Source organism: Capra hircus, chromosome 21 (assembly GCF_001704415.2).
Source record: "Capra hircus breed San Clemente chromosome 21, ASM170441v1, whole genome shotgun sequence".
Taxonomy (NCBI): domain Eukaryota; kingdom Metazoa; phylum Chordata; class Mammalia; order Artiodactyla; family Bovidae; genus Capra; species Capra hircus.
This window is the reverse complement of record NC_030828.1, coordinates 42,122,159-42,139,959: the sequence shown is the minus strand read 5'-3', so window position 1 is coordinate 42,139,959 and position 17,801 is coordinate 42,122,159. Positions and strand designations below refer to the sequence as shown.

Here is a 17,801-nt window from a genome sequence, read left to right as displayed (position 1 = left end):
TGTTCTAGAAGCTGCGTGCCACTCCTACTCAAGACTGGAACCTTGCCATGATGGCTAGTCTCTCACCATCCCCTCTCCCCATTTTTATTAGTTAGCTATAGGTCACAAAGAGTCTGACACACCTTAGTAACTGAATAACAAAAAATTGAAAATGCACAATTTTTTAACTATGTTCATATACCTGTTTTCACTTAGCACATAACCTTCTACTAACTAAGGCCCTGCTCTTTTGGTAAATTCTGGTCGATGTCCCACATAGACTGCCTGCAAGAGCGATTAATATGCATTCCAGACACATTCTCTTTTAAATCACACAAAAGCAAAAAGCAAGTTAAATAGAGTGGAATATCACAATTAACTATTTAAAGCTAAATGTAAGCAGACTGCTTCACAAGGGGAGCTGAAATGTCATTTGGTTTTAGATGGGCTATTTTTATGCTAATATAATGGGAATAAACAGAAGCAGGGAAGTTGGGTGCCTAGGGGGCTGCTGGTGGGGAGAATGATGGTGGGTTGATAGCTATCCCACAGGAACAATGATAGGAGACTGCTGGGGTATAAACAAAGGATGAGCACTAAGAACTGAAAAAGCTGAGAGCATGTGGCAAACAGACTTTGAGTGGGCCAGAAAAAGTAATGAGTTGTTTAGGAAGACACATTTATATGGCTGAGTCCCTTTGCTGTTTACCTGAAACTATTACAACATTGTTAATTGGCTATATGCCAAAGTAATATAAATAAAGTCTGAATATGATTTTTTTAAAGAAGAAAACACATTTAAATCAAGGAATTGAATGAAAAGAACGGAAGATGAGATGGCACCCCGAGCTACACCTGAAGCCCTATCTCAGAGTATCTCTAGAGCAAGGGAAGAACGAATCACAATGCCTACAAGCAGAGCCCAGACAGCATGGTGTTAAACCTGTGACAGGCTCTCCAACTAATATACATGTGCTTGCCTTTGGCTGTCCCAATTTGGAAAGTGTTTCTTCAACACATGATCTTGCACATGGTAGACACTTGACATACTTGTTGATTGTTGACTGCTGATGAAATTGTCTAAAACAGCTGGCTCTACAGTGTGTACTGTGGTGGACATGGTGGGCATTAGGACAGTTACATAGGGTACGGAGAAAGGCTGTGAGTCCTTGGAACTTGATCCTTAGAGAAGACTCCATCTCTAGGACATGACAAAAGCCCCTTATGGATTTGTCAGATCCTTGTTTACTGTCACACAGCCACCAAAAAAAAAAAAAAAAATTAACTTTTTCCAGTGCATCAAGTACCATCATTCATGTCAGTTCTCTAATGTTTCTCTGTTCATCTGCAAATTAGTACAGGATCTTCTCACTGTGACATGACAGGAGAGAATGTGTCACCTACTCTAAGGTCCAAGAGTTTGTCACCATCTCACTATTGTAAACAGTAATGGAAGATCTGGACTTACGTACATTAGCATGGCTGGAACTACCTTGCTGAAAAAGAGTTCATTATAAATATTGACTATAATTCCCTTTTTAATTAGAAAAAGTGAACTCTTCCTACAGTAATATAATCTCAAATTATAGGCACCCAGCCTCCTAGAAAGAGAGAATAGAAAAACAAAATAGTGCTAAACAAATACCCAACCAGCATAAAAATGTTGTGTAATTTAAATGAGAGTTAAACAAAGCAGGTGTTAAAAAGTAATCAAGTAGTAACAAAGGCTGGGAGAATTAATTCAAACAATGAGCCAATAGGATGGTTAATCAGCTTGCTTTGCAAAGAACATTTGATTTCTCCCCTGAAAACAGCAGTGGTGACAAATAAGCCTGACCTAGGAAATATCTTCATGTATAATGTAATATGTCCCGTATTGCCTATAAAAGAAATGCCACTGAATTACAGGTGTATGGTGCTGAATTATCATGGATGCTTCTAAATTACCATGCATGGTGTCTTTGCTCTGGGTTGTCTGACAATGGTTCTTCTGTTTTTTAAACTCTACAACTGTTATTTGAATTATTCCAGAATAGAAGTTTCACACTAAAAGGGCTCAGGCAGCAGCAGTGGGGGTAAATGGACAGGAGCAGGGGGAGACCATGATGAATTGGAGAATACTGCTCCATCTAAGGCGGTCAACTCTTGCCAAGTGAATCACATCATCTAATTCTTACACAAAACCCAGAACTGTGTGTGAGTTTTTTATATCAAAGGGGCCATACAGATGGCTAGGTAATCTGCAAAGTCCAGTGTAAAATAAAAATGCTGAACCATTTGCCCCCAAAATTGTTGAGAATTTCAAGCTGGCAACAGTAGAGCATTAAACCAAGTGTGGACCTTTCTCAGCACAGGGCTGTATGTTGCAGCACAGGTTGCCTGCCTATGAAGCCTGTCCTGTAGCTACATAAAACAAATTCAGGAATCACCTAGTGTGAGACCTATTCTAAAGCTTCTACATTCTCTCCTTATTTCCCCTTGGGACTCAAAGTAACAGGGCTGGAAGAGTTTGGAGCATGCCCTATAGTGAAAGAACTGAGACAAACATGGCTGGTGGCTGACAAGGGGAACAAAGTATCCCTTGTTCTCACCAAGTCTTAAAACCAACTGGGGGATTCAGCTGTTGATAGGTGTGTGCTTGTGGTGAAGAAATCTTAGACCTTACTAATCCAAAATACATAAAAGTTTGTTGCCATAGCTGAAGTCCTATAAAAAGTGATACTCCTCGGAAAAGCCTTCCCACTCATGGCCCATCTATAGGGCTGGGTATGTCGGACCGCCATCAAAGTGGAACAGTTAATCCGCAAGTGACAGTCACGAGTTAGATATCCTTCACACATGCATGAACATGAAAAGCTTCATGAAAATTTATACAAATACCATCAAACTTTTGCATACATTAGTTAATAGGATTGTTTAGACAAATGCTTCCCATTTAAAGTGATGTTTGTAAGGCATACTAGGGTGGATGAACAGGTTGCTTGTGGCTAGAGGTGACTGGCACGTACCTCCACCAGCATGCTGGCTGGAACGTGCCATTTAGAGGGCTGACTAGAGAGTTTTTAAAGACGAGAACTATCTTTCATTAAAATGAAAAAAACATCCTTAAACTGATCTGTCATATACATTTCATATTTCCATACATCAGGTTTACATAAATTGAGATAGACATGTAAAACAATTACAATTATACTTTTCCCAACAGCTTAATACCAACAAAATGCTTATTGCCATATTGGCTATGGTCACACCCAGCAAGATTCTAATCCAAACTCAAGAAGAAAAAAATCAAAGCTGTTCTTCAGTGCAGCAATTTTACCTCCATGTGTAGGCCATATATGTATGTGTGCACAGATAATTGGTGTATCTCTGAAACATAAGTAAACAGAATAGTATTACGGTATCAAAAGAATAAATTATTCCACTATAAATTTACCTGTTTTATTTGGTCTCTCCATCCCCATTCCTGATAGAATGTAGTGGGGAAGAAATATGCATCTATCTTGTCCCACTGCTATGTTCTCCAATATTGCATGGCACATAGTAGATACTCAATAAAAAGTTGTTAAACTAAATTGAATACACAGGATCAAAACAAGTTATCAGTCCCTGATTCTACGATTTTTTAAATAGAGACATGTGGCAGAATTACCAATTTCCCTAAATTCCACTGGCTTTTCTACTCCCCAAATAGAACCTAACTCTGATAGTCACTGTACCCAGCAATTCTTTGCTTTCTGTCAGCCTCTAATTCCTGTCGCTCACACAGACATGAGCTTGGGCCTCCTTAAGACAGGATGGGAGAAACATGAACTTCTTCCCAGAACCTAGAAACAGCTAATGAGCTCTGAGGAATAATATTTCTAAGTATTCACCAGACCAGAATCAATAGCAATGTGCTGTCAGTGTGTGCATTAGCCCCACAGTCAAACAAAGAACAGCCCTTACAGCCCAATAATGACACTGGGTGTGGATAACTGGGGATGGGCAAGATGATGCAGAGATGACTGTATCAGCTCTTCTCAAACACAAGGCTTCCAGGATGTTGCACAAGACTGTCATTCTTATACTCAGAAATAGGAAGCATTTAGATTCAGCCACTGATAATATTCAGCAAAATAACTCTCTTTTAACTTCTTAATCCAGGAGGTGGATTCAAAGTACACCTTCCTGGCTATAAGAGAAGTTTACTCCTCTATTCCTTGTCTGGCGTTGGCAGGGAATTCAAATGCCTTAAAGTTAGCAGAGCACTACATAATGCAGCTGATAAGACAGGTACAACAAACTTGAGTCACTACTGACTCACGTAAGACCTACTTTCAGTACAGCTCCATCATGCCCACACTCATTCATGTAGCATTTCCCATATACAGATCCTGCTAGAAAGGTATGTCGAGCAAGGGTACTGGCAAAAGGTCTGAGTATCCATTGTGCATTGCTTTAATCTATAGGATCAGAGTAGGATCTGACCAAGATTCATGCTCATCCCTGTAGTAAAACTGATCTTAGTGTTTTAAATGAGATTTCAGTCTATGAGTGAAATCTGATTTTCCAATCAGAATGAGAAGGGTGGGGTGAGTTGATAGAGTAAACGTGACTGCTTTTATGGTATACACAGTTAAGATGTCATAAAACTAAGATGACTGGGTAAGCAGGTGGGTATCACAGTCAAAGCACACTGATTTGGAATCCTGGTCCAGTTATTTATTAACTATATGACCTTAGCCAAATTTGGTAACCTGGCGAAGACTCGGTTTCTATAAAATGTAAATAATAATATCTAATCCTATAAAATGAGATTGTTACTCTCTATTTCATAATGTCATTATACAGGCCAAATAAGTTAGGTTCAATGTTTAGTTCAGTGCCACACAATAAAAACTGAATAAATAAGAGCTTGGTTGTAATTATGATTTTTATTTTTATCACCCCACCATGGCCTAATTATCCAAAGAATTAACTTATTTGTAACTTTGTAATTCAATGAAGAAAGCTATAACCAAAAGCGTAGAGGAGGTTAGTTTCTCATGAGGCTTCCATGGTCTAAACTTGGCCACATGGTAAATATGATCATAATGATTTTTCTCTTATCACTGAGAAATAAAATTCTCTACATTCTAGAAAGTTTCAATGAAACACCACAAAATGCAGCCAATCTCTCCCTTCCCCGGTACACACACACACCCCATCTACCCCTTGGGGATATATTAAAACTAAGACAACTGAAATAGCCTTAGCCAACAATTAAGACACACAACTAATCAGAGAGCAGCACGGGCTCTGCAAAGAAACCGGGCACTCAGGATAACAGTTCCCATTATTAGGGCTTTGTTCTCCTGGAGCAAAAAGAGCACAAAAGCATCAAGTTGGGGAGCTGTAACTGTATTTTGAATTATGTGCAGAGGTGAGGAGAGATCACAGGCACCTCTAAACTAGAAGGATATTCCACCAGATAACTGCGTCAGCCCACACCCACCAGCGCACTCCCCACCCTCGAAGCATGACTCCACTGTTTCTAACACTATCCTTAAGAAATCTGGCTTCTGCGACTTTCAGTAATTGTACAAATCACCCATGATGAAGCAGCTAAGAGCACTGTTAGACAAAAGAAATAAATATTAAGCAAATAGGAAACTCATTAAAATGCTGCCTTTGGTTACTTTTATTCCTAGCAATTTATGTTATCAAACAAATCTTTCTTCATTGCTTTTCCCTGAAAATAACACTTCAAATGAATTTCAATGGCCACTGAGTGATTTTCTCCAGACCCACATAATCCAGCCATGATATGCACTTCCCCTCCCCATCCCCCACCATCCAGCACTCCTCCTTGTCACCCTAGAGCCTCTGACTTAGCTGTGTTCACACCCAGAAGTCCCAGGAGAGCCTTCTGCTCACATTATACAACACAAAAAAGCAGGCAATGAACAACCAACCCATGCTCCTAAATGCTTGCGATAAAGCCAGACTGAGCTGACCTCTCCCATCCCATAGAGCTGCATATCAGGCACATAAACTTAAAAGAACCGAGAGCAGCCTGTTTGTGATATATATAAACAAACTAATTAAAACCCAAGGTCTTTCATTCTAGCTAGTGCCTAATAATGGGACCAATATGCTTGACTCTGTGCAAAAAAAAAAAAAAAAAAAAATCACTCCAAGCTGGCAAGAGGTATTCCTTTTCCTGCTCCCTGTGAAACATCTCTTTCAGGCTCAATAAACAGCCTAAAAGAAGAGGAACTCAAGGGTTGCCATTCATTCCTATAAGACTTTTCAAATAAGAACTATCAGCTTGGCAGCACTGAGCCAAAAGACCACTCCCTGATTCCAAGTGGACATATTGATCAATTGAACTGACATGTGCCTCCTCCTTTCTCTCCCTTAGTAACAATCAGCTGCACCAGGGAAATCCATTTCCCAAAACAAAAGGCAACTCACTGCTCCTTATCTGATAATGCCAAGTCATGTATTTTTTAAAAAATAATAATAACGGTGATGATGAGGCCTAAAGACAGAGATAAGAGTCTAAATAAGCACCATACGTGTTTATCGTAGTTTCAGAATTGAGTTGAGGTTATGACCAAGCCCAGAGATCTGTATTCACCACAGTCGCTGAGGATTCAGCTATTTATTCGTCTTACCAGATTCTGGTTAAAGTTAAGCAACACCACTGCCACTTCCAGAGGCTCTCCACAGGGTTACCCTTCACTGCAACTGCCGCAGAGAGGAGACTTGGTACAAGTCAGCCTGCAAATAACTCCAGCTATTTTGGAGACTAGCGAGAGATGAAAAAATATCGTGGCAGTCTTTCAACTAACTATGAAGGCCATAGACTGAAGGACTAGCACATAAATCAAAGGCTTAAGTAATTTCATTCTGTTTAGGTCTCTATATTTTTAATAAATTCTGTCTTGAACATGCAAGAGGTCCCCTTTCACATCAGGGTTATGTCAAATGCTTATTCAGCATTCATTTCTTGCCATGAAGAAACTGAAACCCAAACGAGGTAAATACTGAATTTCATATTGTAAACCACTTAATATTTCATAAATCACAAGAGCAAATAAGGGACCAATGAGCTTTCCCCATAAAAAAAGAAGCATATCTTTACAATCTTTAAATACTGTGTACTGATCAATTTAGAGCCTATTTGGGGCTTTGCGATTGAAAAATATCTTATGTTTATGAAAAATTCCATGAGAACACTAAAAATAACAGGCAGAGATGAAACAAGAATAATTCCACATATTTTTATTTCTCTATGACTCTTACAGGGCTTTGTCTTAACCCAGCAGCCTGAAAACAGATTTAGGTAAAACAGCTCTTCTTTCCCTAGTCCATTTTAAGCAGACAACATCCCCCCATCACTGTCTTAGCAGACACCGGCTAACCAAGAAAACAGCCGAGCAATTACGGCCCAGACATTTAACACTCACCATCTCCTGCTCCCACCGTCTCCTTTTGATGTTTACAGCACATCTGTAGGATGCAATACTAGGAGATGCCTTGTTTGACCTGCTGCATGATGCTGTGACATCAGTTCAGATGATGCAGCTCATTATGGGAAAGACTGCTGTTGCTATGGCAACTGGGATGTGCTAGGAATCCTTGCTGCATTTCCAGTGGAGCCTGAGACAATACGGAAGCCCTGTAAGAAACAGACGATATGCAAAATATAGACCAAAGGAAGAGGATCCCTCATTGGACTAAAATCCATAGGTCTAAAAGGGATTTCCCTGAAGTCACTTTGGAAAAAAATAAAAATTATCTCCTACTTTGTTGTCACACATTTAGGAAGGAGAGAGGGAAGAATGAGATTTAGTGTTAAACAAATTAAAAACTCAAATGGACAATGTTTCTCTGTTAGGCAATTTGATTACTTTTTCCTCTCTGGACAGCATTACAACTAATTACCTTTTTTAAAAGTTACTAAAAAGAATTTTTCTCATTTGTCAAAGACCAGAAGAAAAGCAAGGAACAGAAAAAGAATTATAAATGGAATATAAACAGCTGAGAAAGTGACTGTTATTCTGAAGTAAATAGGTTTTCGTTCTACAGAACACAGACAAACTCCTACCAATGAAGTCTGTCCTAATCATTTCTACTGATGAACAACAACCCAAAGAACTTTCTCACACAGACTAGCCCCAGCTCTCACTTGAACATTGGATAGGCACATGGAAGGAGGTTTAGAATCTAGGGGCCACACAATTTCACCTTCAATTTCTGGGGTCCCTTCCCTTGATCTGCAGAGAACTCCTACCACTCAGAGTCAAAATGCAAGAGAGTCTTTTCTGGGACCAAACCTGGTAGTTGGAACAAATGGTAACTTGCTAGAAAGTTCCTAAATCGTTTGCATTCCTAACATTGGGGTTCTGTTTTCTTTTCTATGAGGCAATAAGACACAGAGGAGAAAATTACTCACACCCCTCCCCCAACAAAAGCTGAAACTACATGAAAAGCCACCTTTATATAAGACACAGTGAGGTTATTTCTCCAGTTAGGAAAAGAAAAGCAAATCTAAAGCAATCATTTCTTTTCAGTCCTGAGCAGAAACAAACATTATGTGATGTGAACTGGGGGGAAGGAGATATATGCAAAAGCAGCCATCTCTTGCATATTTAATATTTTCAGACCACGGATAGAGAGAGAATCAAGCTGACCTACATCCACTCTATCTGCACAACTCTGGGGAAGAACCACATTCTAAATCCCCAAGTCTAATGAGACAATTACATTGTCCCCTCCTACTTGAGATTTTAAATGCCATTGTTAACCAACAGCATTGGGGATGGGGGGATGAAACAGCAGAAGGAATTCAGGCAGTGGCTTGGTAAATGGGGGCTGATAAAATGTCTGAAAGGTGCCAAGATCCTAGCAGGGTGCACCATCAGCCATGCACAGAGCATTTCCTCCCTGATGGAAAGCCAAGACTATTCCTGCTTCACTTAATGAGGAATTGGAAGGCCAAGAGCAAGACGTGAAGCTGCCTGCCCAAGTCATCCATGCTCTCACTCATAGGCCAAGCCTGACTCCCACCCTTTATCTTAGACCACATGCCACACCACAGGAAGTTAACAAGCAGCTACTCTAGCACAAACAGCACTGATCTGGGATTCAGGAAACCCAAGTGTTAATGCCAGTTCCTCCAGTGAGCATCTGTGTAACATCAGGTCAATCAATTAACTTCTCTGGTCCTCAAGTTTTTCATCTGCAGAGATGATGGATTTAGCTAATGACCACAGTTTTCAAGGTTTTTGTTAGTAGTGGAAGCCTTTCTTCTAATGATATAGACCAAAGCTGGGCTGCCCTGGTTGAGAGGGGAAAAGCCCAGAGTGAAAGTTGGTAAGCTCTTCTTGAGCCCACCTCACCTCATCTGCCTATGATCTGACCCCTGAAGGCACCTCTGATGAAACCCTCAGCTGGGGAAGAGAGTGAAAGTCATGGGTCTATAACAACATTATGAGCCTTTCCCCAGCTGAAATCCATGGCTCTATAGAAGTGAGAGAGAAGGGTAGGATCAGGTGTTCGAGACTTGAATATGGCTTCTCAGGATGAATTTGCTTTGCCAGAAGAAAGTCACTTGTTTGGTGGAAAGAGATGAATGCTTCATCAAATCTGAGGCCAAGTCAGACTTTTATCAACCTGAAGTGGCTGAATAACTGGCCCCCAAAATGGCCTGGACTGGCTTAAAATGTAGACCCATAAAGCAGAAACAAATCATGAAGTGTTTTCTTGCCATGTGAACAGGCCTACAGTAATTCACCTTGAACTGCCCAGTGGCCTTTCTCACTGCTCCCAAATCCTCAGCCTGTGCTGCTGTTTTGAGAACTGCATGCACTAATGTTTATATCCAGAACCATCACAGAAACACTGAACCTTGTTAATATTGTCATTAACAGCCCACTCAGCCCAATCAGGGGAGGCTCTTTAGCTCTCACCTGTAGGACCAGCAAGACTCTGGAATAAGATGATTAGGAAATGGCTCTCAAAGTCTGCACAGCTACCAAAGAGGGCTTAACCCTCATCACTCACTTCAGATGAAGTCAGGGAAGGTAATGGACAAGGGATCCTTCTAGAGGCCAGAGCCAAGACCAGGGCAGAATGGCTAAGCACTTCCTCTTGGAGAACAGTCAGAGCCAGCCTAAGAAAACTCTATTTCCATGTAGCCATTTTTACTAACCAAGGGTCATTTTTATCTTAGGCAATGTTATGTGGAAGGAGAAAAGATTTAGTTAATCTTTTACCAACAATGCCCAATTCTTTAATTCTGGCTGCAAAACTGACCTTTGTTCACAAAATATACAAATACTCAAGCACTCTAACAATAGGCCTACATGACCATATACACATGCTGGCTATAGAAGCTGCTTTATCAGTACACTATACACTTTGTAGAACATCTGGAGGACAAAAACTTGGACACCAAATTACAGTAGTATTTATGGCTCTTACTGTTGTCAAATGCACAGCAGCCCTTCTATATTTTTTAGATAACCATGCAAAGCAGATATTACTCCCCGAAGATTATTAATCACGGGTGATCAGAATTTACAACCATAATATTAATATATAAGCTCAGTATTGTTGTTACTTGATGTTTGGATTTATTATCTCCTCTCAGAAATCACCTCTTCCATTCTAAATGACAGGCTTTGGGTGAGAATCCAACAAAGGAATGCGAAATGCCACTCTCTGTCTTAAGCCAATCAGCTTTTTACATCCCCCAGAGGTAAAGAAATTAGTTGAGAGATGATATGGGGCCCCACTGAAGCCATTGAGATACAATGAGATATTGTAAGGAAATGACTATTGGCTCCTAGTTTTAAAAGGACATCAAATCTGAAGCTGCTTGTCCATTCTGCAGTCATGAGTGAAAAACCTACCTAAGAATAAAGCCAATAGAGGGAGGGCCAAGCTGAGAGACAAGAAACTAAGTACTGGTGATACTGCTTGGGCCAGAAATCAGCCCTACTCTGACTTCCAAGAGCCCAAAGTCCCTTTTTCTGCTTCAAAAGTATGTTTGGGGATTTCAGACACAGTAAACAGAGCCTTAATCAATCCAATCACTGAAGAAACTGTGTAAGGCATAAATTGGCACTATTAGCATGAAGCATATGTAGAAGGGAAAAAAAAAGCCTGGGCTCTGGGATGGTTCATGAGGCTCAATAATGACACACCTCAAAAGGCTAGGGCCAGGGCCAAAGCTGGCAAGACCTCCTCACAGGAAAGTGCAAGGCGTTCTCCACCTTTCCTCTTGGACATTCCTGGACTTGACAGTGATCACATACCCCAGTCAGCTTAAGCCCCATTCCTCTGTTCTTTCCCAGGCAAAATTCCCATCAGCAAAGGCCAAAAAACATCCAAAAATCCAAGGAAGGTGGATTTGCTCCTGAATGAACACCTAGATTTGGAGCCTGAAGTGAACCTTGGGGTGACTTTTGCCAAAGAAACTGACCCCAACCTATTCAAAAATCCCCCTGTCATCTTCTGAATTTAAGATCTTCTCTTGCTCAGCTTCAGAGTTAATATGGTTTTCTGTTTCACTAGACTTAACTCCAAACATAAATATCTGACATAAAACCAACTGGCAGAAGTCTAGCTGTGCTGTATTACATATGTAAATACCTATACATGTCAGGACCAACATATGACGCAGGGGTTTATGAGCTGTTTAAACTCTGCATTGGTATTTCCGGGGCTTTCCTGTTTTCATATTTAGTTTTTTCATAGGTCTTAATCTTATCTACTCAAGTGGACAACACTTTAGGGTATTACCAATGTCTTGTAAGACTTTTGATCTCCTCATAACCTTTAGCACACTCCTAGGCATAAGTAACCCCCTAACAACTCCTTCTTAATTATTTATTTATTTTTTGTTAAAGTAGTATTGTTTACATTCCAACCAAGGAAAAATTTCCTAATAGCTTTCCTTATCACTCCAGAGTTTGAAATGTTATAAGATTTTACTAAGGCTTATATGTGTAAGTCTTTTTCCCTTCCTTTGCTGCCTAAATAACAAAAAGTAATTTGCTACTAAGATCTGACCAAAATGGTAAAGCAATCCAGAAAACAAACATTTTCAATTTGTCACCAGAGACAGAAGGAACAGAGATCATGATACCTGTTTCAAGTTATTTACAACTGAATCTTTTAATTAACATAGCATTTTCAGCTCACATAGTCTTTTAGACTAGATTCCTCCCCTTATCCAAAGAAAATTATGAATAAAATAACTAACCCTCATTTATACAAATTCTTCTCCCAGCAAAAGCAAAATACATTCTTGAAAGATTGGGTTTCCCAAGATAACTTTAGTTAGAAAAAGTGATTCTTTTTTTCTATTGAGAAGAAACAAATTGCATCATACCTTCATATGTAAAACTCCAGTAAATAATACAGTAAAAGTTTCACTAAATCAAAGTCACAAGCAGCTCTGATGAAAGCGTTTTGTTTTACAGGGTTCAAACATATTTTTTAGTGGATAATCCAATAATCAGCTCTATATAAAGAATAGAAGAATCACACATCTTTATCATTGGTAACCTAATCTTCATTTGCTAGGGTGTCATGAAACAAATGAGACAGTTGAAACGTTGTAGCCTATCATAACCATCCATTTTGTTTTACCTCTAACTGAGTTGTTACACTGGCCTGACTTATATTCCATTAACTGGATGCATCTCTGTCATGGAAGCAACTTCAAGCATCTTCAGGGCAAAGACTAAATCTACCAGAGCAGAGTAGGCTACGTAGCAAACACTTGTTGTGTACCTTGCCTAGTAAATGCTTCTTTACGTGAGTTTGTCAAACTCAGAGACTTAATTCTGGTCAGCTCAAGACATACAATTAAATACTCCCAAGGCACCAGTCAGACATAAATATATATGCATATAAACACATATACAAACAGACTTAAAAACATAGGTGAGAATGAGTTTTGGCACATAATACCAATATTTCCCTCCTACTCTAGTCAATAACAACATTTTACTTTTAAATGTACTAATTTACTGCTGGTCTAAACACTCCATCAATGTATTTACTGTGAAAATATTTTACTATAATACAAAATATTATTGCTTCACGGAATTCTTTTGAAAAGGATTACACAGCCACAAACATAAAAGTAAATCTAAAATATTCATAAGTATACATGTCACAAGAAGAACATATACCATAATAAATACATTGAGATAACAAACAAAACAAAAACAATAAATCAAATGATGAAAGTATACTTTACCTCTCTCTCTGTTTACAGTGCTCACTCAGTCCTATGGACTGAATATTTGTATCCTTCCAGAATACATACACTGAAATCCTAACCCCAAAGGTAACAGTATTAGGAGATGGAACTTTTGAAAAGTGACCAAGTCATGAAGGTGGATTGCGCATAAATCGGATTAGTGCCCTTACAAAAGAGGCCCCCAAAAGTTCCCTTGATCCCTTTTGCAATGTGAGGACAAGGTGAAGGGTCATTGTCTGTGAACCAGAAAATGGGTTCTCACTGGACACAGAATCTTTCAGCCCCTTGATCTTGGACTTTCCAGACTCTACAACTGTGAGAAATAAATGTCTGTCTTTTATAAACTACCCAGTCTATGGTATTCTTGTTATAGCAGCCCAAACAGATTAAGACTCCAGCTCCTGGGAAAATTGGTCAACCACTTGTAAAAGAATGAAACTAGAACACTTTCTAACACCATACACAAAAATAAACTCAAAATGGATTAAAGATCGAAACGTAACACCAGAAACTATAAAACTCCTAGAGGAGAACATAGGCAAAACACTCTCCGACATACATCACAGCAGGATCCTCTATGACCCACCTCCCAGAATACTGGAAATAAAAGCAAAAATAAACAAATGGGATCTAATTAAACTTAAAAGCTTCTGCACAACAAAGGAAACTACAAGCAAGGTGAAAAGACAGCCTTCGGAATGGGAGAAAATAATAGAAAATGAAGCAACTGACAAACAACTAATCTCAAAAATATACAAGCAACTCCTGCAGCTCAATTCCAGAAAAATAAATGACCCAATCAAAAAATGGGCCAAAGAACTAAATAGACATTTCTCCAAAGAAGACATACAGATGGCTAACAAACACATGAAAAGATGCTCAACATCACTCATTATCAGAGAAATGCAAATCAAGACCACAATAAGGTAGCATTTCACACCAGTCAGAATGGCTGCAATCCAAAAGTCTACAAGCAATAAATGCTGGAGAGGGTGTGGAGAAAAGGGAACCCTCTTACACTGTTGGTGGGAATGCAAACTAGTACAGCCACTATGGAGAACAGTGTGGAGATTCCTTAAAAAACTGCCAATAGAACCACCTTATGACCCAGCAATCCCACTGCTGGGCATACACACCAAGGAAACTAGAACTGAAAGAGACACGTGTACCCCAATGTTCATCACAGCACTGTTTATAATAGCCAGGACATGGAAGCAATCTAGATGTCCATCAGCAGACGAATGGATAAGAAAGCTGTGGTACATATACATAATGGAGTATTACTCAGCCATCAAAAAGTATACATTTGCATCAGTTCTAATGAGGTGGATGAAACTGGAGCTGATTATACAGAGTGAAGTAAGCCAGAAAGAAAAACACCAATACAGTATACTAATATATATATATGGAATTTAGAAACATGGTAATGATAACCCTGTATGCGAGATAGCAAAAGAGATGCAGATGTACAGAACAGACTTTTGGACTCTGCGGGAGAGGGGAGAGGGTGGGATGATTTGGGAGAATGGCCCTGAAACATGTATAATATCATATAAAAAACGAATCACCAGTCTAGGTTCGATGCAGGATACAGGATGCTTGGGGCTGGTGCACTAGGATAACCCAGAGGGATGGTATGGGGAGGGAGGTGGGAGGGGGGTTCAGGAGTGGGAACTTATGTACACCCATGGCGGATTCATGTTGATGTATGGCAAAACCAATGCAGTATTGTAAAGTTAAAAAAAAAAAAATTATCAAAGAAAAAAAAAAAGACTCCAGCTCCTCAAAACTAAGCTGTGTTTCTATATACCTACAACAAAAGAGAAATCAAGAAAACAGCCCCATTTACAATGGAATCAAAAAGAATATAATACTTGGTAGTAATTTAACCCAAGAAGGTGCAAGATCAGCACACTGAAAATTATAAAACACTAATGAAAAAAATTACAGAAGACACACATAAATGAAAAGACAGCCCATATTTGTGGATTAGAATAAACAATACTGTTAAAATGTCCATACTACAGAAAACAATTTTCAGATTCAGTTTATCAGCCTATCAAAATGCCAGTGCTCCTTTTACAGAAATAGAAAAAACAACCCTAAATTTTGCATGGAGTCACAAAAGACCACAAGTAAGGCAGCCTTGAGTATGAAGAGCAAAGCTGAAGCATCAGACTTTGTGATTTCAAACTATCATACAAGGTTATATAAGTGAGCAAAACAATCTGGTACTAGCATAAAAATAAACACATAGATCAATGGAACAGAATAGAGAACCCAAAAATAAACCCATGCATATATGGTTGACTAACTTTCAACAATGGCACCAAAACACAAAATGGGAAAAGATGGCCTCTTCAATAAATGGGGTTGGGAAAACTGGGCAATTATATGTAGAAGAATGGAATTGAGCCCTTATCATATATCATACACAAAAATAAACTCAAAATGAACTGAAAACCTAAGGAAAAGACCTGAAACCATAAGATTCTCAGAAGAAAATCTAGGGGAAAATCTCCTTGATATTAGTCTTGGCAATAATTTTTTGGATACAGCAGCAAAAGCACAGACAACAAAAACAAAAATAAATAAGTGAGACACATTAAACTAAAAAGTTTCTGCATAGCAAAGGAAAGAATCAAGAAAGAAAATATTTGCAGACCATACATCCAATAAAGGGTTAATAACCAAACTATAAAGGAACTCTTACAACTCAAAGCCAAAAAAATGTCAAATAATTCAATTTAAAAATGAGCAAAGGATCTAAATAGACATTTTCCCAAAGAAGACATACAAATGGCCAAAAGGTATATGATAAGATGTTCAATATCACTAATCAAGAAAATGTAAATCAAAACCACAGCCACACCTGCTAGTATGTCTATTATCAAAAAGACAACAAAGCATTGTTCAGGAGGTAGAGAAAAGGGAGTCCTTATACACTGTTGGTGGGAATGTAAACTGGTATTGCAATATAGAAAACAGTATGGAGACTCTCAAAAAAATAAAAATAGAACTACCATATGATCTATAAATCCTACTTCTAATTACATATTTGAAGGAAATGAAATCATCATCTTGAAGAGATATTTGCCCTCCCATGTTAATTGTAACATTACTCACAATAGCCAAAATATACAAACAATCTAAGTGCCTATGAACAGATGAATGGATAAAGATGTGGAAGACATATATAATCTGTGGAAGATATCTATATATGAAGTCCCACATTTTATATGGGATTTATATCTCCAGTTTTATACATATATGTGTGTGTGTATGTATACATATATATATATATGTTAATATATACAGTCATAAAAAATAAGGAAATTCTGCCATTTGTAACAACATAGATGAGCCTGGAGGGCATCATGCTAAGTGTAATATCCTGAAAAAGAGACAGATACTGTAGGTATCATGTGAAATTTGGGGGAAAAAAATGTCAAACTCATAGAAACAGAATAGGATGGTGGTTTTCAGGGCCCTGAGGAAGATGTTGGTCAAAGGGTATAAACTTTCAATTATACGATGAATAAGTTCTGAAGATGTAATGAACAGATGGTGACTACAGTTGATACTTCTGTTTTGTATATTTGAAATCTGCTGAGAATGTAGAATGTATGCATTCTCACCAAAGAAACCAAAAAAACAAAGAGAAAGCAGCAATCACACGCGATAGATGTGTTAATTAACTTGATTGTGGCAATCATTTCACAATGTATATGCACAGTAAATCATCACACTATATACATTAAATATATTACAATTTTATTTGTCAATTATACCTTCATAAAGCTGCTGGATCAAGAGAGAAAGAATCAACAACAACAACAACAAAAAGACATGCAGACCTTGTATGGAATTTAACCAAGTGTTTCCTTATGGATATAAGATTAAGATACTTCAGGACCTTGGCTTAATGACTTAAAACACCCAAGAAGTATGGCATAACTGTAGATAGTACCTGCTGTCATTGATCAACACTTAAATAATGTGCCATTCAGGTTTTAAAAAGTTAGTGGTGTGCTACAGAGTATCATGAATAGTGCAAGAGATGAGCTAGACTGAAGGAAAAGACGATGGTCCATGGTGAAAAATGAGTTAGCACCATTTGTCTATCTGGGACTCCAAGGATGATTTAAAATAAGGAAATGACCCCTCCTTACCAAAGTGGCACCCTTTGGAGTCACTGCTCCTGATGTTGTGTGCATTCTTATGTATTGGTGGCTTTGAAATCAGCTCTGGAGTCTCCTTCTTCACAAGAGACAGTGTTATGAGTAACCATCATGCAGACGGTAGGGTCTGAGAAGAGTCCAAGTCCCACCTGCCCCATGCTCTCCTTCACAAACCTGCTGCGCTTCCTAAATTACCTCAGAATCCACTCCACTCAGCTGGAAGCTAATGAATGTTCTGGAGGAGAAGTGTCACCATCTGCTATCCACAGCCACTGAGACCCACGAGGCAGTGAGTGCTCTGGGACAGGCACTAAGCAGATGAGTGGGAAGACAAATAGGTTGAAGCCCCACCACTAACAGCCATAGAAACTGGGCAGGACATTAACCTCTCT

At 38.9% G+C, this 17,801-nt stretch overlaps 1 protein-coding gene across 1 annotated transcript in view; it reads right to left on the bottom strand.

Moving 5' to 3' along the window:
• AKAP6 (A-kinase anchoring protein 6) overlaps nt 1-7,546 on the bottom strand; it is a 503,112-nt gene extending 495,566 nt beyond the window's left edge. The window contains exon 1 of the mRNA XM_005695223.3: nt 7,416-7,546. The gene's annotated coding sequence lies outside the window, so the exon portion shown is untranslated. The remainder of the gene's footprint in view (nt 1-7,415) is intronic.